Source organism: Nomia melanderi, chromosome 14 (genome assembly GCF_051020985.1).
Source record: "Nomia melanderi isolate GNS246 chromosome 14, iyNomMela1, whole genome shotgun sequence".
Classification (NCBI taxonomy): domain Eukaryota; kingdom Metazoa; phylum Arthropoda; class Insecta; order Hymenoptera; family Halictidae; genus Nomia; species Nomia melanderi.
The window spans coordinates 6,807,477-6,831,870 of NC_135012.1; positions in this window are offsets into that span (position 1 = coordinate 6,807,477).

Sequence of the window (24,394 nt, forward strand, 5' to 3'; positions counted from 1 at the left end):
CGACCTATGACAACGTGTCATCCTTATCGAAAGTCGTCTATTTTGTAGGCCAAGGGAAGCTCAACGTGTCGAAACTGCCACCCGAGAATCCGAATTCGAGACTGGAAAACTCGAAAATCCACTGCCTCCATCGATTGAGATCGAGATCGTCGCGAATTAATACTCGCCGCTGATAGATGTTCAGCAAGTTTTTAAAAATCGATATCTGATACAAATGAATCTTTTCTAATAAATAGTTTCACTGGGTCTAACGTAATGTAAGAATTTCGTAAACCTTTATTCCAACGCCTGTTTTATCGCGACGGCACAGTAAAATATGCCACGGATGCATAGTTATCAAGGAAGAGGATCATTTTGTAATTGCAGTGAACAGGGGAAAACGCGGTTGCATGTTGTTTCGTATCAAGATCACCGGACGAAGCAGTTTCTGCGCAGCTCCGAGCAACTGTGTAACGGAAAGGAGGACGCTGCAGCAAATCGTAGCAACCAGTCGCTTGGTTGCTAACTGCACCTTGTTGCATAACGATATCGTATTCGGCGAAGTATAGAGGAGAAACCTAGAATCCGTGCGAGAATCACTGACCTCTTTTCATTATTTAATATTTCCACGCCACATTTCGTACACGAATATTGGCCAGGCTTGTAAAGGTCCGAAACAATGAATTTATCGAATGAAAAGGTTACGGCTACGGATCCTCGAGTAGCTGCGACGACTCTGAATTATTCATTCAGGAAAATTTCATTGAAGAAAATTTTATTCAGGCAACACGCGATGCCGTTTGAGAAAACGAAAGGGGAGTCCAGAAATTTGAATGAACACGTCCGGCAGCTCGTGGACGAAAGAATGTCGGGTAAAAAGCGAGGCGCAGACGTGTCACTCGGAAAAGTCTGGAGTGACTGAGGGAATCAAACGGCGGCGAAGTTGCGTCGCGTCCCCGAGACTTCCGATTCATTTATTCTTTATAGATCATCACTGATTCGAGCGCGATATAGGCAACCATAAGTTGTATCGGCTGCGGGTTTTCCATACATTTGAATAACATTGTCACTTCCTGCGGTACCGCGTGGACCCCCACCAACGAGTGAACCAGCCGGCTATGCAACCGACAGAGTCCGTCACGGTGACCTCGCCCTTAGAGGGAAGAATTCTGCATTTTATTCAGGCAAATCCCGCATACCATTATCGTTCTCGTATCTATTGTTCGTACCGTAATTCACCTCTCATTCCATCTCGGTATTCTGCTACAGATGCTCTTCCACTTTAACGAATCGTATTTAACCCTTGTAGTATGAGTGCTGTCGTATTGTCAATATCAGACTTTGATATTTCAAATTGAAAATTACGAACAGGTAATATAATTATTGAAATAACGAAAGATCAATTAACAGTTTTCTCTTTTTCTAGTATCTGAGGTTGTAATATATTAACGAATAGAATTCAACCCTTCCAGTATGAGCGCCATCGTATTGGCAGTATCAGACTTTATTATTTAAAATTGAAAATTATGAACAGGTAATATAATTATTGAAATAACGAAAGATCAATCAATAGTTTCCTCCTTTTCTAGTATTTAAGCTTGTAATATATCGTTCAGCTTTTTATAGAAAAGGGTTTCAACAATTTGGAATTCCCTTTTTTCCTCCCCTCAGCTTATTATACTGTTCTTAGAATAATTAGAACATCAATTGAAGTATCAATTCACAGAAACATTTCGCTCGTCTCCGTTCGCAGTTCCTTGAACGTCAGCGAATAAAAGGATCGCCGCGCGTGTCCGTTTTCCCTTTCTCGAATTGTTTAGAAACCGAAGGAATATCGTATGGCGATACTGATTAACGATCTCGTCATTTCGACGAGGCGACTCGTCCTCGGCGTCACGATCGAATTCACCGTGAAATCACGATCGAGACTTCCTCGAAATTTCCCTCCCCTCGACTCGCGATAACATCTGATCCAAGAGACTTTCGATGATTCCTGTTAAACGTGCTTCGGAAAGCGGATGCGAATTTCGCCGAAATCATACGGGAACTGATCATAAACAGCCGATCGGCCGGTTTCGCATTCTAATTTCGCCGCTTGACGAAATTCTGCGGCGCATCGGGCGGGCAAAATTTGAAAGTCGATCACGCGAAGAAAAATCTGCGAAACACGTGGATCACCTTTTGCCCACCACTCTTCTTGCCACCCCTCTTTTTCTTAACCGTATTGCCCCCTTCCTCCGAGCTTCACACGCCATTTCTCTTTCTGCGTGACCTACGTGTTTATGCAGAAAGGACTTCATTTGCTTCGGGAACTGATCGTTCGATTGATTCGCTTTGTTTTGATCGAGGTAAGGTCGAGATTTTACCGTATCGGAACCATATATCTCTTCAATCCCCATTGCTCCGCGCCATTTTTATTTTTTAACGGTAACACTGCCAGCAGCAATGACAACGAAGCATTCGGAAACTTTTCTATTGGAAAATGTACCCCCGAATGATTACAATCTTTATTCCCTTCAAATTTCTTAACTGGGAAGTTACAAACGATCAAGCTTCCGATTCTTTAATCGTCGTTCCAGATTCTTTTTATCTATTGTACGATTTCTCTCTCACGATTAAGGGTGAAGTAGCTGATTAGTGATTAACGTTCCTGAAAAGTCAGACAGGAAGCCGGCAGTCGAGTTCTAGTTTAGGGCTTGAACGATTTTAACGGTGCATGTCGCATTTAAATATCAGATGTAAAAGGAAACACGTGAATCACCTTTACTGGCTCCCCACCAGCCGCCGCTTTCCCCCTCCGCTCCTTTCTCCTGCCATTTCTCTTTCATCGCCGCCTATGGAGGTTTACGCGGCGCGGAACGCGATCACCGTTTTCCCAGTAAGGATCACTTGCGCGCTGGAATCGCCTATTGCCGTCGGCATCGCTGCGTCCTGAAACATCAGCGATCGGTGCCGAGCACGAGACGTTTCGTTCAAGAAACGAACCTCACTTTTCTATTATCCCACTTAGACCGAGGGATAAAGCATGTATACACCGCTGAATTTTCCTTTTGATGCATTTGTACAATTTTCGAATCGAAAATGATTTGTGTCATTCGATACAAGTTCGAAGTTCTGCTAATAGAATCGTATATTCAATAAGATTATTATATATTTAAAATACTTTAAAGGAAACAAGCAATACGTTCAGGATATCGTGAATTTCGTCCTGGCACGAGCCAGACCACGAGCTGATCCAGGTCACCGAAACGAAATCGATCCAACGATTCGTCGGGAATCGATTAGCATACCCGTGAAACCGATCGGTACGTGTCTTCTGGTTCTTTCCCTAAACATTTCGCCTCTATGGCCCGTCATTGTCTTCGTGGTTTCCCGTTATGTCTCGCTGTAGCTGATCCACGCGTTTCCTCGATCTCGTTGAGAAATTACAGTGCTCCATTCTTCTTCTGCTTTCAACTCGTTGATCGATTAAACCGTGGCAATAGTGAATCCAATTAATCGAACTGGAACAAGAATACAAACGCGAATTAATGAAACGAGAAAAGAAAACAGACAGCAATTAATGAAACTAGAACAACGAGAGTTATCTTCATCGTAGGGTTTCAACTAACATTAGAAAAAAGGGGAACGGTCGTCTCCGTTCGGTCCACGAAATTCTCAAATCCTGTTTCGTTTTTGTAGGCCTTCGTAAAAAGCGTTTCGGTGATAATGAAAGTGTCGAGCGGGATTCGGCGCGGCCGAATCGTCGGCCAGGAAATTAGGAAAGCAGGTTCGATGGTTGTTTCAAGTTCCACGGGAGCCCTGTGCTCTTCCCCCGAGGCTGCCCACAGAACCACGGCCTTGAACATTCCATACTCATATCGGCATTAGCTACAATTCGTATGGAGAAGGTTTTGAGTACACCTGTACGCCGAGTAAGGCCGACTACTTTTTGCGGCTGGACGAAACCTTTATTTTGTCCGATCAAAGACTGGGCTCATCGCCGGGTGCCGTTTGAATTTTATGATAGAGGAGATTCGTTAGCGTACTGAATCGCGGCCCCGTGAAGCGCGGACGCTCCCTTTTCTCACGGTTCGCCTCCGCCGTTTCTATTTTTTCGCCTTCCCTCCCTCTCACTTTTATCTCTCGTCGCCACGGGGACAACACGACGACATCGGCGCGGAGTTTATTTGTTTTTCGGTTTTTTTCGGGGGAAGGAGTTATCAGCGAGCAGCCGTTTTCCGATCTCCGGAGCCCGGGAATCCCGGATTGTTTTGATCGACCGACAGACATTCGAGCCGCCCCGATTCCCGATCACGAAAACAAAATCGGTAGCGTTATTCAACGGCGTCCTGTTACGCCATGGCGGATCCAGTCAGTGGAGCAAAAAGAAAGTACCGCTATTCTTAGGCCGATTCGCGATCCTTATCAGCCGCTCCTTCTGTATCGGTAATGCCTTTTTACCTCGAATTCTACCGCCGCTGAAAACCGTAACTTCTGGAAAATTGGAGCACCGAGGAACTCTCGCGAACGTCTCGACAAAATCGGAACGCGAGCAGAATCGGGCGACCTCAATGCAGAACCGTCTCGAAAGATCCTCCTGAACGTCTCCAGATATTCTGTACAACTCGCTGAATTAAAGACGAAAGACACGTTCGCCATTTTCGATGGTACTCGAACGGAATTTTCGAAATGACTACAACGAGCGAGCGTTTCTATGTAAAAGATCAAGTCCCGGATCGAGCAAGATCACGGCAAGCGGTTCAGTCTCGCGCAAGGTGGGACCCCGAAGCCCAGATCCTTAGATCTCCATACAGCGTGTCGGCCGGATTTTTCGACCTGAAAATTCAAATCTGGCATAACACGTAGACGAAATGGCTATCGCGGATTCAAGCATACGCAAATGCCGGCCTTTCGGCATAACGCGGTCTCATTACGCCACTGGTGACATAACTTTCCCGCTTTCAGCTGGACCGATCGCGACGTTCGCGCTCCGATAAACACCGTTCCGCCCGGTATTTTAATTAATTAGGCTGTCCGGTCGACCGGTGCGCGCCGTTCCCATTCAACGTCAGGCTCGGCGATTTCGTTACACCCGAGCGGTATTTAGCAGCTTGGATCCGCGAGATCACAATGCAAATTCATCTGCCGGGACCGTGAAAACGTCAGCAGTCCACGCTTGAGAACCTACTCGCGAGTCTCGACGGCGTGGCTATCTCGTGGAATCACGCAGAATACAGTTTCAAGCTTCTCAGTCGTCTCCGTTTCTACTTCATGGTCAACGATGATATTTTTTTCAGGAACAGGCCTGAGGGGCTCCATTATATGTCGGGGGATCGCAGCTCGGATACGCTTTTCGATTTTAAACACGCTGGCGCGTGTCTTTTTTGATTCGCTTATGGGTCTGGCTAGAGATCGTCGTTCTAACCATCTCGTTACGTGAGAGCTTTCCGCTGTTGTATCATATCATTAGAATTTCGTTCTGATAATGCAACATGAAGGAATATAAAGGAAAATTGGAAACGATGACGAAAAGTCGAGAACAGCATTGGTGAGCGGTGACGACAGCGATATAGCTAGAAAGAAACACATTTCTGCTGATCAAGGCGATCCAGAACATTCGGCTGATAATGAGCAATTATAGCAGGCTTTTAAACCTTTTGATATTTTCAAATATTCCGCTAAAATATCAAATGAAATTTCAACTATTACCGCATTGCCAGCTTCGCAGCTCGTCTTTCTGCTTCGCTCTCTTCTTCGCTTCGCTATAATCCGGCACGCACGCTTTCCAGGTTGAAGCATCAGCCACTTCCGCGAGGGCGGCTTCGAAACGTGCGGCAGGTGACTCGCGTGCAATTTCGTCGCGAAATCGCGCACGATGCAAGTGAAAGAGGACACCGGGGTCCGCCTGCATTGCGCGAGGCAGTAAATTTAGAATCAGCGCGAAGTTGAGACCGCGGCCAGCACGTGTGTGCGCGAACCACGTGCTGCTCCTCGCGGAGTAGCCGTAGGTGCCGTCCGTGAACGTGTGCTTCTCCCGTGTTAAGTTCCCTTACTCGCTCTTCGGCCGCGTCCTCTACGGGAATAGCCGTGTACGCGTATTGACAATTCAGTAGATCTACGAGAAGTACCTGACTGGTTCAGGGTTGCATGTTAAACGCCGTGAATATCAAGTCCACCGGTTCTCCGATCGATCTAGCGGCCGTAGGGTCCGCAGAAGATCGGATCGTTCCGACTGGAGATCGCTTATAACTAATCGCGCTCCCGATTGGCCGGCTCGCGAATGAAATCCGAGGAAGTCGGAGCCGTGGGTCGATGAAAAATGCAACAACTTCCGAACCCGAGAGCGATCGTTCTCAATCAAGCGGTGAAAGAGAAAGTGACGCGGCCGGCGTGGTCTTTGCAACCGTGCAACGATCACGCGAAGTGCAGGGAAGTTTAATCGTAAGCGTCGAGAAAAATGATCAGCGGCGTTACGTTTCAGCGCGAGACGTTGGCGCCGCGCCGCGTCGCGCCTGGAAGGTTGAGCTTTCTAAGGAAGTAAAATTAACCGCCCGCAATCCAGAATCGAAGGAGAAAGTGTCGCGATCGAAGCGTGGCCGATCTAATCCACGCACGTTCCACTTTTTTTTTCGCCCTGAAACGGTCCAATCGGTTTGCTTCGATCTCGCGCCGCCAACGATCGCAAAGTTTCGTTTTTATCACGATTTTTCGTCGAACGGTGTTTATAATACTCATTCTCGTTGAATATCATATTATTCCTGATTGGATTGAAACGTGTAAGAGCGTTTGCAAGAACGCGCAGGTGTGGAAACTTTTAAATGGAGTACACCACGCGCAGAGACCAATTGCAAACGGAGTCACCTACTAAACTCTCAGCCCGATTGCAAATCGTATTCAGACGACGCACGTGCGAGCCACGCTGTTCTTCGGTTGTTATCGTAATTTTGATAGCGCTTCGTAACGTGGCGATCAGGTGTACACGGAAATCAAAGATTTTATTCAGTGTTCGATCACATGGAATTTCCTTGAAACTCGTCTAGTTACGTCTCTTGGAATTTTAATGTAGAATCGAATGATTAGGAGTAAGATTGAAGATCATACTGTTTCAAAGTATTTTTTCTATAACGTCAGAGTAGAATATAATTAGTTTCGTCAGAAATCTACGCGTATTAATTATACAAAAAAGAATACCGCAAATGCGGCATAGCAAACGAAATATCCTCCAACTCTGGTAGCGGAAAAGTTAACGCCACTTCTGGTAAATTAACAGCACCGACGATCGAACGACACATTAGAAGCCAACACAAAGTTTCAACCGGGGGTCCGAGAATTCAGCTGCCACCGCGAATAAATCAGTCCCCGGACAACGCGGTCGAAACCAGGGCATTTCTTGCGGGAGAAAAAAGCGTTACCGCTAATCCGGTCGCCTCAGTGGCACAGAACAGGTGGCCCCGATCGACAATTTCGTGTTCTCTTGCAATCGGCGCCGGGGCTCGCGCAACCGCCGACCGTTCGCGACCGCACATTTTCCGCAGGCCCGAGACTTTCACCGGGTGCACCGCGTTCTCCGGTGACGTCGTCGCGGCTACCAGCGCGCGGCGACGTTAGATCGGTCGGTTATGTGCGAAACCGAGACCCCGAGACCCAGTTTGCCGCCACGACCCGACACGTTCTATTAATCTAATAATGCCAGTTGCTCGGTTACACCTATCTCTGGCCAAGCTGACGCTTGAAACGTGTTCACCGCCAGACCAACCTTCACGAGACCGAAAAATTACCGGCTTAGAAACTCCGTTCCCTTTCATCGTGCCCTGCGTACAACATTGAAGTTAATTTCACTTCATTCTCCGCTCCGACTTCGGAAACGTCGGCCGAAGACGTTACAAACGAGACACGAGCAAACAGATCGCGCAACGAATCTACATATATTAGAATCCAGATGCACAGTCTTAAAGGACAGTCCTCTAAACAACGTTAAGAGCTGTCCAAGCTAAAATATGCTAATAGATTTTACCTGTATCTGGAAGCTGATCAGATTATACAATGTAGCGATTTAATATGCCGCAAATGCGAGCCAGAAAAAATAAGCGTGCTCGATCAACGAGGGCTGTCTATCTAACGCTGGAGATCGAAGTCTGCGCTCCCTCTGCATTTTTGTCGTGTTAGAGGGGCCCGCGTATATGAATAAATCGGAGAGCCACTCACGGATGCTCATTCGATCCCAGGAGGGAGAGAGCGAGAGAGGTACTGCGGGTCCACTAATTTTCACGACTGGTTTTTTCAGTGGCGCTCTTTCGGTACTCCGGAGGGAACGGAATGGTCGGGCGACGTGATAAATGCTGACGGTGACCGGCAAGGGTCTCAAACGTAACAAAGTAACCGAGGGTTAGAGAACGTCGCCTCTTGAATATTCAAACGTATTCATGGAGTGTCTGGCTAGGTCAAGGGTGTGGGAAGCGGCGAGATGATCGCTGTCTGTGTATTATAGGCAGATGAGAAGTCGGCTGGCTAGCTACAAGCTGCATTAATGTAGAGTACATGGGAGTAGTCCACTCGTGATGCTTGATTGAGTAGCTATAGTAACAGCACCTCTATTCTATCGTATTAACATTATCGACCGAGTTGCATAACGAAGAACGCGAAGCAAAATTTGACAAATTGAGATGCAACGATAAAGGTGTTACCATAATATTCCTTACTCATAAGTTTGTATATTTATGGAACTTATAATAATTATCCTAATGTCCTGCGAATATGGACGCTTTAGTATAAATCATTAGTCTTCTCGGAGAAATAATTGTAGTTAAATTATTCTATTGCAGTTTTTGAGCTAGATGTCAAAGCCTGAAGTCGCCATTACGGTGGCATCCGGCCGCAGGGGGTTAACTTGCAGGTAGTCAGCTAACTGCTCATCTCCGTGTAATATATAAGCGAGCTAGACCATTCTGATCGGCAAAATGGCGTTGGGGGAAGCGATAGATCTTCGATAGAAGAACAACAGGAATGATCAACCGTTCGCTGATCACCAATACACGTCCCGGGACCACACGATGCCTCATAATATAGCGATTAAGGCTAATGCAGACGCATAAAAATGCAGCCGACCGAGAGACCGAGTCCCGAGATTGTTACAAAGTAAACAGTCCGCCCTTCCCAGGGATCCAGGCCTTCTGTATTCAAGGACGCGGATCGATCCTCCCGTTGCGAAGCCACCTCTCGAGCGCATCCGACCGGCACAGAAAAGGAAGAGGAATCCCGAGACGGCCTCTGATGCAGCTGCTAGAAAGAAACTGCATTCTTCTTTCCATGCACCGCTCACGCGCGGATAGAAGAATGCCGCTCTGCGAGAGAAAGAGAGAGGAAAAGGGCTACTGTTTTGATCGCCTCGTTTAGACACCTGACGTCGAACAAATGGGGCAGGTTCGTTTTCTAACCATCCCTCCAGGCTTCGCTGGAACAATGCACGATTGCGGATCGACGCGAAGCTTCGACGATCGGTTGTCTCCTTATTCTTCTTATTGAATTCTTCTCTAGACTCCATCCCTTCTATTCCTCTCTCCTATTCCTCTACTTTTCATTGATCGAAGAATATTCGTATTAATTCTGAAGTTGAAATTAGAACTTGAATAGTTTAGGGAGTACCTTATTCTTGATAAGAATTGTAGGTATCCTCTGAGTTACTATTCGCTTCGATGCGTTTAAAGTGATAGATGCAACTAGAAGGTGAATTCCGGTAGTACACATAGGTGCGTGTGAACCTGCTCCGATCACGAGTCCAGCTTATCAACGTCTACCAGCTGGGTCGATATGTATGCAAGCCAGAATTTCATTATGCATGGATTGACCCCAGATCATGCCTCAGTACGACATCAGCATAGATTGAAATCGAATCGTGGTTTTTCGGATGACTCCTTTCGTGTCGCCTATATGGCCAGCATAATCGGGTCGCGTTGAATCGACTGGAGTCGAGCATCCCTTGAGATCCTGCGACTACCGCCGCCTCTGTGAAACAGTTCGACGTCGTCGCACACAATCTCCTTGGTACCTAAACTCAGCGTCGTAAAGCACGGTAGAAATGATTGCAAACAAACTTTCGTTCTTTTCTCATCGTTTGATCTCTTATAAAACGAGAATCGTCGGAGAAGTATATGGGGTAAGGTCGCTATAGTCGCTCGTGAATTACCCATTGAACGTAAATAGCGACAGGAAAAGCCTGTCAATGGGCTAGCAGGGCTTTTTCAATCGTCCTGAATGGCGCCTGCATAATACTTACCGGGACTCGAAACATGTTATCGCATTATGCGAATATCGACGACCCATACTATCGATCCTCGCGCCAGGGACAAAACGTATACACCGGATGTCGTTCGAGGAGCCTTTCTTTTCCTGTTTGAAATTCGTGCCTCGATTACCAAGACGCACGGACCAACTCGGAGAATTTCCTTCGGATTTCATCGTCTTCGTTCGTTTCATTTTCAGAATTCTCTTCCTGCTCGATTTTACTGAATATTTTTCGATCGGTGAATCACGATAAACATCTGCGTATGTAAATCTCGCGAAATCTGATGGTAGAACTCGTAATTTTCGATGAGAGAAAAACGTAGCATTGGCAAAGAGACATTTTGTTCGAATAACAGAACAATCGGATAATAGCTGTATTTCAATTAGTAGCCTGCCGGTCGGAGGTGTGACGTCGAAGTTATTCCTCTGGCATTTTTCTTCGATTGTTTACTACGCTTGTAAACGAGTCCGGCAAACAGACGGGTGACGTCCGTTGACGTAAGAGCTGACCACTCGATCGAACGTGATCGAAATTGTTTGCGCGTGGCGAACACGTCACTGGTGCCATCGCAGGAGTGTGCGGCACCTTCTCCAAAGGAGAAAATTCTCCTGTTTGAAAGTTTCGTCGCGTAAAATGAGCTGGTTCGCATTATCGTCTCTTTCGTCGGTCTCATATAAAACAGGACAGTTCTGACGCTTTACAGCGACTTCTGAATGTTTTCTTAGAGGACAACGCGTAACATTTAACCTTTCACACACTCCGTACATCATAGAACAGAAGACTAAATTTGCATTCGTTTCTATTTTCTATTCATAGTTTCTGATCTTCTGCCATGCGACTATCTACTAGAGTCTAAATCACTAAAACGAATATTTACAAATTTAACTTGAATTATTATAATGTATAAATAACGGTTCGCGAGATTTTGTACGATAGTTGTATAAGTCCGAACGCCTATAGTAGTTAAGAGTTAAGAGTGGAAGACAAGGAATGACGGAAGGCGAGTTGACGCGACACGCACGGGAAAAGGGGCGATCATCTGTGTCACCATGCAAATCGAAGGCAGCAAAAGTCGACGACACCCAGATCCAGAGGATTCCATTGCAGTCGTAAACCCGTCTTCATCGGTGGCATAACAGGTTTCGGTGAAATTCGTACCAACACAGGCCGCTGCGTGCCCGACAACACGCGCGCGCGCGCGCGCGCTCAACAGAGAGGAAATCCACCCGTGGACGACCTGGAAGCAAATTACGTCAGATCGACCTGGGGTCCAACGAACCCAGATCCTCCGGCTTTTACTACTTTCCGTTCCGTTCGCGGAAGAAAATAACGATCGTCCAGTTATCGGGCAGCAGACGCACGCGATCCACCCGAATGCACCCAAAAAAGGGTATCATCGCGAAGGCGAACCGTGGTTGAAAGACATCTTTATGCTAAAACGACAGAAGGACGCGGCCAATTGGAAATTTTCAAAGACGGGTTACGTTGAACCAGATTCTTAGAAAACGGCGGCCGATTCCCGGGAAGGATCCGGGACAGACACAGTTGAACCAGGTTAAAGATCGGTCAAGTGCAGGTAGGCTAAGTTCAAGGGACTATAATGGCGCATCGGTTCGTTGGTCCTAGCTTCAGGTCTAAAACTATAAAAGGTACGGTGGAACTATGAAAGCTAGAGGATCATCGATTCGGAGAGGAGAATGCCCGGATTCTGGCGTCATCGATTCTAGGAATCGTCTTCTAGTTTGGACCTTACAGTGAACGATGAACTCTGAGGCGCTTCGATCGACTATATTACTTATGTCTGGATCCCTTACCGATCCAAAACTAATTTCTACTGCTTAACCGTTTGCAGACGGACATCGGCATTTCGGTGAGATGAAATGTTCAAATTTGGAGGACTAAGTCGTGGACAAATGATCCAATTAGTCGAACAGCAAGAGATCACCACGTAGTTTTCTTTCTTTCTATTAATTAAACAATTGATATATATAATTTAGCTTCATATGTTGAAGGTTTTGAATGTTTCGAAGAATCTTCATCCGCAAAGGGTTAAATGTTTTCATATTTAACCGCTGAAGACGCTTGATTTCATCAGGCGTATAATTTCATGAAATTTTTCTATGTCTCGCTTTATGGAGTTGATCGCGTTGCTGGTATGGATGAATGGCCTATTGCACTCGAGTGTCGTTGGCAGCAGGAAAAATTTGATCAACGTTTCGAGTACGTTTCCCGTGAAATCGTGTAGAGCTCGATCCGCGAATCGGAACAGCACACGCGACCAGAATACCGTTTTATTCCGCGAAACGCCGGTGCAATCGCCGATCTATCCGACGTATCGTTTTCGAAAGTGTCCACTGATTCACCTCCCGTTTCCACCAGTGGGAGACCTAGTTCTTTTACCCTCGAAACATACGTGGCTTACGCGCTAATCGCGCAGGCTGCATCGAGAGTATATCTGGAAATCGACCGTACCAGGCTTTCAGATCGCTGATTTTTACGACACTTTAATCACGTGCGATCCGGTCGCCGGAGGTTCTGATCGATTAGGTCACTATGGATCGAATGGTCTGGCGGCGGAGTTTTAATAGACCGGTTGGCCTGAAAGCCGCAGACGTTGTCACAACGTTTTCGCGTTGCCGAGGAAATTCTACTCAATCCGCATTGCCAAATCTATTGATCAACCAAGAGTTGGTCCTATCGATTCATCGAGAATTACATATTTTAAATATACTTGGAACCTTGTTGCTTTATCGTCGGCATAGTAAAAAATAATTAAACTCTGCGAATATCCTGCACCGTATTTAGAACTGCTATATATGAAAATTTAATTCAAAAGTATATACCTTAAGAACTTAGAATAGCATATAGAAATCAAGATAGAAACTTTCAACCCTCGCATCATCAATGTTAATCGAGTATTAAAATCTTCTACGACTCTGCTAGATATTCGATTCACGATCCTGAATTCACGATCACAGTAAGTCGACAATAGTCACCTAATATAAAGGGAAAAACGTCCGATCGAGGGTGAAGCATAAAATAAAAAAAAGTAGCAAAGAAATCGGTATGCAAATATGGCTAAACAAAATGTTACTCTGTCGATCTCCGCGTAAAACTTGAGCAAGGAAGTTTCTGAAGTACTACCTGACCCAGACGATCGGGACTCGTTCATCCCTACCCTTCCTTCCTGGTCGGTCAAGGCCAACACCATCTCCCGCATCTCATTAGTTCTTTTTGCGCTCAGTTTCATTCACTTATCGCGCAAAAACGTATGGGCGTGTACGTTCGCATTAAATGTGCATACCTCCGGCACGGACACAAACAGAGAAAGAGAGCGAGGGAAAGAGAGAAGGAGAGAGACACGCACAGAGAGAAAGAGAGAGAAAGAGAGAGAGAGAGAGAGAGAGAGAGAGAAAGAAAAGAGAGAGAAAGAGAGAGGGAAAGAGAGGGAGATGGAGAGAAGGAATGCATTATGGTATCCAAGGATCATCCGCGAGCGAACATCATGGTCCTGCGAGAAGGAAGAGAAAGGGAGAAAGGAAAGTTCGCAAGAAACTTTTATTCGACCGCGCATATTCGAACGTGAGTTTCGGGCGTTACCTACTCGAATTCCCCTTTAGATACATTAAAGATCGATCGACGAATGTTTATTTATTCTGAGTGAAATACGAACGAAAGAGAATAATTAATTAGCATCCAATAGTTTCGTCGAATTTCTTCGTTCTATTATATGATACAGAGTTTTATCAGCGAGACGGAAAGTTTTAGCAGCGTCTCATCCTCTCCATCTTGGGTTCTCTTTCTTTTCTCGATCTTTCGAAAGAATGATTTACTTCGTTGTCGTTGGATCAGTTGTCATCGGGGGAATTCTGCGGGGCAAATTACCCTCGGCTTCTCCGCAAACGTTGCCCCATAAATAATCCGGGACGTCGAGGTTCTGGGTAGTCGTTAATTTGTTTCCTCCGATGCTCGTGCAGGAGCCGGTGAATGTCAAGGCCAACATCGTCGTTCCCATTGGCCGGCGGCCATTACCCCGGAAGCGCTCTCGTGGGTTCGGCTCCGATCGCACATCCGACGAAAAAGAAACACCCTGAGGACGGTGATATCTATATGCTGATAACCGCTTGGACGCGCTACACCGTGGAACAAGGTGGAAAGTCTTGTTAGAAATTAACCAAAATCGAGGACAATTAGCTGGCGACTCCTGGAAACGATAAATATAGATGAACAACAACATACTAGTTGTTTTTTCGTTGTTCTCTCGCATATACCATTTCATTCTCCTGCTTTTCTCCAATTTATTGTGACCTACAACCTATCAATGCTACAAGTTACGATTTATTCGATAATTATTCCTGTTCGATTAACCCTTTGCCTTATAATACCGAATGGAGGCTCGTAATAATTTTAACAAGTATAAATATTATTCTTCTTCGAATGAAAATTATCTATTATCCTTCTGTCGTGATCATTTCATCTCTGTAGTAAACGAAATTCTCTTTTCCGTAGATAACTGTTAAGGATAATACAGCTTCAAACAGGACAGTTACGATAGAAATGAAAAGGCAAGGGATTAATGTCTTTAACAACGAATCCTCCTCGAGATATCAGTGACCGAACATTGCAGGCAGGGTCGACTAGAAAGGGAACCCGGCAGTGATTCATCGCACCTCCACAGAGGTTACCACCTCCGTTACATCATTGAGCCGGAATCGATTTGGTACAGGGAGAACAACGGAAGGCCCAAGATGCTCCTACGTCGCATCAAATGTTGCCTGTTAGCTGACCCGCAGCAGATAATCGAAGGTAAGAGCTGGTCCTCCCGATGACATTCTTCCTTTCGGATCCAATTACGACACCGACGCGTACAAAGAGATTAGCGCCGTTTCGTGGAAACATCGGCGCTGGGAATTCACGTTCCAGCGTGATACGATCGACGGTTCTCGAAACCAGGAAGTAGAGAACGCGTGATTCTCGATCGTATTCCCGGATTCTCGGAAATCGTAACCGTTGCCTCGGTATTCGTCGATGGGCAGGAGTACAAGGCGGAAAGGGAAAAAAACCAATTTCATTTAGAGAAAGAGAGAGAAAGAGATACTTGGAATAATTTATGAAGCGGTTTTCTACGCAGCAAACTATCCGAATTCGCGTCGCCTGGCCGAGGAGAGGTGTTTACTCGTCGATTTTGGTGATCACGTTGCTCGACGATTTGTTTTGATCCGTAGTCGGGACACGAATCGGACCAGTTCGTTGAACTCTGGCTTGCGAATGATTCCTCGCGTCATTTGATTGGAAATAGGCCCGAGCTGTGACGTTAGGACTGTCACCGTTTCTGCGACCACGTCATGAAACGTGTTAACGAGATGGATAAGGATTTAGTAAATGCATTCTGGTCGTCGACCGACGTCATAGGAATAACTTATGGTTACGTAGACTAACGGAGCCATTTGGTTCGTTGAACCTCCTATTAAAACACCTTTCGTTATTTTACATTGTTATTAGTGCGCGATGAAAACTTCTTTTCTGGAATGCATGAAAATAGAGAAAACCGTCTGAAAAGGTGCAAAATGAAGAATACAAGCATTTCATTGTCGAGTTGAAAGTGCAACTTGGCACAGAATAGGTAGGCAGGTACTAAGGATAGGAAAGTTTAGTCTTGTTTGTGAATCTTTCAGAATTTTGCCGGTTACTGTCCGAGCAGGATTCCATCATCCACGACGGAGAAACCTAAGCGCGTCGATGGTTTGCTTAGGAATCGTTCGTGTGTGCGTCGTGGAAAGCCGATTCCCGTCTTCGTGCCACGGACTATCCGTAGGGTCTAGTGTTAGTACCCTGTGCTTACAGGTTTCAGTACCGGCGTATCTAGGCACTAGCACTGTTGCTTAGCGACCGGATTCCTAGTCAGCGCGTTCAGCTAGCGTATAGAAGAGCGAGAAGCATCTAAGCGCACCGCTGCGTCAGGAATCCCTCGAGACCGGGGCAAATAAAAGTCCTCCTCCTTAAGGCGATCGACGTCCGTTCTATCCAAGAGCAATTTCTGATCGGCAATCCCCCGGCTTGATGCCCGGGACTAATCTCAACCTTAGAACGTTCGATCCCAGGCCTCGTTCCCGAGTCGAGTTCTTCTCGGTCTTAGTCCGCGGAATATTCATTAGATTTTCCCAGGGAATTTATCAGCCCTGTGTATACAACACTCGAACCGGCTGGTCTATAATTTTGAAGAAAAATTCAAATCATATTCATACCATCAGTACGATTTCGTAGATTCAATGGTTTCGAAGTAACATGGTTTCCTGGTACCAATATGTTTTCGTAGATTCGATAGTTTCGTAGTAGCAATATGTTTTTGTAGATTTAATGGTTTAGAGGTACCACGACTTCGTAGATTTGCTCATTTCATCGTCTAGAAGTTTGTAGTTCGAAATTTTTAGGATCAAGTCTCAAATAGCCAGTTTGCCAGCGTTCTATAACATAGGTCGAGGAATTTATTTAACTAGTTCTCTCCACCTAGATCGACCGATGCACCATCGCTGCGCCTCAAAAGCGAGATTTCCATGTAAATTTCTCGGCTGACTTGAGCGAAAAGTAAGCCACAGGATCCAGTGGAATCGTCCGCACGCGTCTGATCTCTTTTTCTGTTAGCGGGTCGCAGGCCAGGTCAGATTCGCCGGTTAAAATTCGAGAAAGATCCGCGCGTGTACGCATCTGCGATGCGATTCAATCCTGCGATTCGTTGTTCCGCTTCCCGCGCAACAGGATCCCCATGGATTTATGTGCATTTCGATGAGCGATCGATGGTGCGCGCGGTGGGCGTACCGAATCCTCCCAGTACGGGCCAAAAATTCGTTGCATATCGACGATTTCTATCGACCGGTCAACGGTGTCCTTCGATCGTGCCCGCTATCCTAGCAGCCAATCGCGTAACAAACGTCTCCGAAATGCGGCAGACGTGAAAGTGTTCCATCGCTCGACGTTATCGTCTGTACGACCGCAACTTACATCGCTAAACGCTATTTACCCCGATGAAACGGGATCGTCTGAAATCTCACGAAACACGAACATTCTAACGAGAAATCTGGTTTTTCCCCCGAATTCCTCTAAGGATGTCGGTTCTTTTCACAATATTTTCGATAGGTCGCGAACGTCGATTCAATTGGCTCGGTCAGCAGAAAAAACGAAGTCGCTTTCTTCGAGGAAAAGTGATAGCGTCGAGCGGGGAACGCGGGAGACGCTTAATTGAGTTTTCTCCGGGAGTAACACTTACCTAATGCATAATTTAATCGGCGGAGCGTATAGTCGATGCCGTTTACAGCGCCACGGTCCCGATTATAGCATAACTTAAGCAGCCGTCGTTAACTTGATCTCGAATAAGGCGTGGTATCTGGGTGCCGTGATTTTTCTCTCGGACGGGATGCGGTCCGACTGCCAAGCGGCGGGCTGATTACGCGTCAAGATGTAATTGGAATACGGGTTAAGCAGCGAATGTGCGTATCGAGCCGGGGAACAAGTTCGAGGCTCGGTTTTTCCACGAAAAAAACAACACCGAACAACAGTTATCGGTTTAACGAGGTCGCTTCCTACCCTCTTGCATTTTCTGTTTTCGCGGGCTCGTTCTAAATTTATCCCCGCGGCGGAATGTTTTTCCCGCAGAATCCTCTTCTATCGAACGCTTTTTCTCGAACCCTGTCCGGGGAAAGTGATCGAAACTTCACCGGGTGTCGATTCTTTCAGCGTGTCGTTTACCATTGATCACGTTAAACTTGGAAAATTTCATTCGAACTGTAATCATATCGAATAAATATTGATTGCTCGACAAGGAGGAATCCTTTCGAACGTGTTCCAGCATAATTTCATATTTTAATCATTCTAACTGCTCCATTATACGCGTTTCATGTATACTTTCGTAAGAGCCAATGCGTTCAGAGAAGAAATATTATTCACCAGATTCTAAATTCGGTCGAAATTTTGCAAGTTCGATGTGTTCGCGGCCACCGAAAAAAAGTCAAAACAGAAAAAAGAGGGAAAAGAAGCAAAGTGTACCAGCCGGTTGAATATTTTTTAGATGCAGCGAGTCCGGTCGATGCGACGTCGCGGTGACCGCGGCGGCTAGACCGTGCCGAAAGTTAGGCAGATGCACCCGGGCGAACGATTTGAAATCCAAATTAGCGTCGCTGCATCGAAATCACCGGTTGCCGGCCGGCGAATACATTTGTCTCGTTCCTCCCCTCTCCCTCTCTCTTCGTCTCTCTCACTCTCTCTCCTTTTTTTCTTTTCCGTATCCCAACTTCGTTCCTTTTTCCTTTTTTTCGGCCTCCTTGCTCCCGGTCGCCGGAGGCATCGCCAGGGTCCCCCGAGCGTGAAAATGATGAACGATCCTGGGCCTGGGCCGGGGGCTCGACTCGGGCCCTGAGATCCGGGGGCCGGATCTGGTTCACCGGTCTCGTTATGCTAAAAGCTTCGCTTCTGCTCGACGCGCGCGGTGATTGCGGATCGTCGTTTCAACGAAATCTCGCCCCGTTCAGCGAATAAAAGCCGTTACGCTCTAGTCGATGATGATTAGTAGGTACAGAACAATGTGGGAACTGTTCTTCAAAGTTTCTACGTGTGAACCATGTCTATTAGTAAAGATTTCCTTATATTTGCTTTGCGCTACAGCTGGTATCATTGTAAAATTTATAGGCTCGATGTTGGTGGTACCTCTGATAATATAAGTTGCAACTCTAGAGAGACATTCAGAAGTCTTTTCTGATGATAACGTCTTATACCCAGAAACTCTGAAGGACAATTGTCATAGTATTCCTAATAGAAGCTTCTAGCCACCTGTTCGTGACGAGCCATCAACGACCAAGGAAACGCGAGCGACTCACAGGCAACTAACTAATCGCTGCAACAAAGTATATCGAGTCTAATGCAAGCGTTCCCGCGATAGGCAACTTTCTATCAGACCAACCGACTAAGAGCAAAGTAACTTTCTAGCAGATCAGAACCTGGTCGCCGCGTCCGCTCAGTTTTTGTCCATCCGGCGACCAAGTCGCTAGCGACAGCGCCTGGCATCCCCAAAGAAGATAAGGGCCAGATGGCACGGACACGAATGTCACTTGTCGTAGGTTCTCGCGGTTCGCCTGGTCCAGCGGCAGCGCGCCGCGGCCACCTTGACTCGAAAGGACAAGAGAGAAACACACCGTTCGCGTGTAGAGGGTACAACGCGTCGAGGCGCGCACGTTTTATCCTCGGGCGTCGAAAAATCACGTCTTACGACACCCGTCGCCGATTTATCTTAACAGCGAGCTAAGTGGTCGCGCGCTATTTTTGCCCGGCCTTGAGTCTACAAAAAGGGCCGGGATTACCTTGAAACGGGACCCATACGGCGATCCATCAAAGCTCATCGTGCTAGAGAGCAAATGAGGGGACTTCTCTCGGGCTGGTTTGCCGCGACGAGTTTTCGACGTTCACGTCGGCGTACGGGGGAACGGGCGTGGGGGAGGAGGAGGGGACTACTAGTTTAACCTGAACGGCTCTAACGAATCCCCCTAGCGATCTCCTCTCTCGTGGATCCAGTGGGATACAGCAGACGGCCGGCTTAGCTTAGGTCCCGAGCGCGCTTGGTCGTGACCTCGGATTGGTCGATAGACGAGCCACCGGGTACTGCTTTCTTGTCCTAGGTTCCGGAGGCAGACTTGACTACCTTGACGCAAATCCACGTGAACTTGCCCGGCGTCGATGAGCGCCTCGCTTAGAAATCGAGTGATTCGGATGATCGAGCCTCTATCTCGCTTGCTGGACACCGGTGATCCAGAAACTAGCTCCTCGACAGTCCTTGTACGAACAGCTTTTCTCAATATTTCTCAACGAATCAACCCTTAACCAAAAATTATACGGACATTGTTTACGGTCGATGCTTAGGGACTTAGGAATCTTGTGTTAGGCGAAGGAGCAAACATTTGTCAATTTATTTCAACACTTTCTCGTACGGTCGCATTTAAGAATATCGGTATCGGGAGGTTGATGGATTGCACGTATGATGTTAGGTAAAAATCAAGTTACACATATCGACAGCCATGAAATTGACGCGCCCTCAAGGGATGGCGGCGTAGATCGGTTACCGTGCACCGGGTACTTTCAATTAGCAAGAGAGTCCACTGATCGGCACCCAACTGACCCAAACCAATTTTCCTTTTATCGAGCGGCCTGAGTAATTGTACGCTCATCGCGAAAGTTCGTCCCCGGGTGAAATTAAACGGCGCGACATTCAAATGAAGGAGGCCTCGAAAACCGGTTCCGGCGGCGCTCGTCGTCGTCGGTTGGTGTCGCTCTCCCGGGTAGCCGGCCGGTCGACTCCGAGATAAATCGACACGGAAGAGTGTCGTAATCGGGGCCGGGGTACCGTGGTACCCCACGTGGTGGGTGACGCAGGTGCAACAAGCGCTATGCTCTCTTTCTCCCCCTTTCTCTTTCTCTCCTTACCCCCTCTCCCGTTTCTTCTTCTTTCCCTCTCGGCGGCCGGGCTCTGTTCATTCGCGAGCTGGCAAATTCGTTTCTGCCATCCCTTAATCTTGAGTTAACGCTTCACTGGGGGATAGCTATTTAACCCCTTGCTGTACAGTAGATTTCTCAACTGTGATCGATACAACTACTTTGACATAAATAATTTATCGAAGTGAACAATGCTAGCCATACTCCCTATACATGTTTACTGTACGAATTGAGAATGAAGTAAATATTTCTGTTTACAATCTTCGCCATGATACTGACACGTTATTATTAGGCAACGGGTTAATCAAACGTTGTTTCATCGTAGCGAAGATAAACAATGGTAATCGTGAACCGATAGAAGTTGAAGTAACACTATATAATCATTTTGATTAGCATTCTTATCTAAAGGAAAATAATGGAATTCTTTTCTGATATAGTACAATGATCGAAGAACCTATTAACAAGCTTCCGATAAGTAAAATGTTAACACCGGCGCGTCTCGTTATCAAACGCGGATCATTTTCGCGCGACGACGCGAACGCGAACTGTTTTCCCTCCTCTTTTCTTTCCTTCTTTCTTCAATTCCGCTGCTACATTTGCCGCGCGGTTATCTTGTGTACACCAAAAGGTTTATTTATTCATTGATAATATTATAATAATCGTCGTTCAGGCTCCGCCGGGATCTCTCGAAAAGTATTCAAAATGCTTGCGAATCACGTCCTTTATGATCGTTTTGGCTCGATAACCGGCCACAGGATCCCGTCGAGGGACTCGATAATGAAGGAGAGAAGATGAACCAGCCTCGTTAAAGACGAGGAGCGATGGGGTGAGCAAAAGATGCGTGGACTACTTTTTACCGTTGTCGCTTTTTCTTGCTCCCAATTTTGCCGATTCCCTCTCCGAGCCGAACCTGCCTGAGTCCCCGTTAACGGTCGAGGTTTCATCTAGAACGAAACATCTCCACCCGTCTATTACAACTGCAATCTTAACGATTTAAATATGCAAAAAAATACGATCAGCGATAGGATAAAGGTATCCATCTCGTTCGAACCCTCTTTATCAGCCTGAAAAGTTGTCCAAGCGAATCGTTCGATAAAAATTGAGGACAACGGATTCGTTTAACGTGCTTGTAATTTGGAAACGGCCACTTCGATGCCAGTTTACAGGAATGAGTTCTGTATTCGACGGAAAGAATGGATTTCAAGGGAGAACCTGATCGGAGACCCGGCAACCTCGATAGATCCTAATGATCGATTTACCGGTGCGAACGTGATCGCTGACTGGTGCAGCGCGCGGCGCCGTGTTGCGCAACGTCCCAATTCCACACGTCGCGAAACGTGGAAGACTTCCTGTATCCCGGTCGCGAGACAGAAAAAACTTTTACCTTCGATCGGCATTAGCATGGCTCCCGTGACCGTAACGATCCATCGATCGCGTAAGCCGCGCGCACACCGTGGAATCGCTGCTCCTCGCGTCCATAAATGTATCCGTCGCGAATTTTGCAAGCGTGCATTTCCACCCGGCCGAATAATCCGCTCCCGTTTGCCATCTCATCCCTATCAACGTCCTCGCGCCATTTCACTTGCTAAAAAATCGCGTCGCGTGTAAAATATCATCGAACTGAAAGAATGCAATCAAAGCTATACAGAGCTTTCGAACGGTGTTCGATTGTAATTTCTTTAGTTGCTATTGTCATTGGAAATGTCGAATTCAATGCTTTTTAACCCTTTAAACTTGAAAATACCAATAATTTCATCCAAGTACCGCTACGAATCGAATGTCCTCGCGTTGTTTAGCAATTTAGGTAGAGAATCGTTACCCTAATCTTCCCTAGAAACCTGTTGGAGAACAGATCAACGTTACTGTTTAATAGAGAAACGTACTAGCGCGTCGAGCAACGTGTACAGATTATTCACACGGAATTTATTTATAAATTTCTGTAATACGAGAAGCGCGTGACCGAATTACACGTTGCTCAATAATTTGTTTGCACGGTGACGTAATATATTAACGTTCTTACACACCGCCCGGCCCGAACGAGCTGTTGAAATTAAACGAATCGTTTGCGAGCGTATGCGCTCATGTATGAGCCGCCTCTGACCGTTAGAGCGTAATGCACGACCGCTACATGCAGATCAACGTCACCGGGACGCGCTCTTTCCCGATGCAGGAGAGAAGGGATAAAGAGCGAGGCTGAAGAGGAAGGGGGCAAGCCGTTACATTTTCAATAATTTCTTACATAACTCGTGATCCCATAGCCGGAACCATGCCCGATCTGGGACAGTGGAATATTACCGAGCTTTTCGACCGCTTTCCAGACGATTCGCCCGGCATTCCCGATTCTTTCGGGACTCCCATTACGGTGCATTCGCGCCGGTCGAACGATTCCTGATTACAACCGAGAACGTTCTATTCCTGTAGCCCGAAGGACCGCAGACGAATTCTGTACAACAGTCGTTTCTAAAATCAAGATTTACCGAGCGTCTCGAAGTATTAGATACTGAAAAGTTAGTGCGGTTTTCTTGTTAGCAATGAATTGAGGTCGGATTTCAATCAGTGTTTCACTAGTTTAGCGGCTGAGATAGTTCTCAGCAGCAAGGTATGTTCGTGCAGTTGGTACAATATGAAATTATTTTACAAAAACGTGTTGAAATTTTTATTTAAGTACAGAGACGAATTATTGTCAGTACCTAATATTTAGCGAACAAAACGTTTCTCTATAGAATAGAGTAAATATTATTTATCAATGACGATCAACTGCTCGTTTAAATTTCAATTTCAGTAGGATATCATTTCTCACTGTTAGAGATTCTAAAAAATCTCGTGTTCGAGCACTGTTTCCGAATACATTTCAGGAGCCTTGGAAAAAAGAACGAGAACGGGCCCAGCCCGAACCAGAAGAGCACGGTCTGTCGATTTTATTCATCGCTAATCCGGGCAACCTTGATTTTCGGCACCGGTCGCCTTCGTATCAAGGAATACGAATACCAAACGTATTCCTTGGCGCTTTATCCGGCCACGGATCTATCAGCCACGGCGTCTTCGATGGGCCATCATTCGAACCTGCCAAAAATAAACGTGTCTACACGCGTCTTTGGTGTCCGGCCTAACAATTTTTCAACAGCTTTTGCTTGCTCATCGTCGTCTCTAGCCGATGAATCTTAATTAATGGACGGCATCAATTTTTTCGTTTTACGAGGGAGATCGTATCGGTTACATAATTCGGTAACTCGATTATTCAGCGACCACAAAGCGGTAGGTTTAATTGTATCACGGCGATTTAGCGGCGGTTGGAAAGTGTGTCACCGAGACGGCTCGGTTATCTCACTTTCTTCGGGTTCACTCTTGTTCTAGAACAATCGGCGACGATTTCGATACGATCGCGCCGATGATCGATCGATTGCATGTCGATTACAACATTATCGGTATTGTAACTTCCACAAGCGTGGAGATTCTTAAAGAGACGCCATTCCATCGAGAACTCGCATTCCATTCGTTCGATTTCTAGTTTCTCCGAACGACCTGTCCATTCGATTTCACGCGAAGAAAGAAGGATCGAAGTGTTCGTGCCCATGAAAAGTTTGTTTTCCATCTGAAAACGGCTCGATCGCAATACCGGGCAATCGTAAAAGTCTGAAGCGTTAAGGACTCGGCCGTAAATCAGCGCGAAAACCGCGC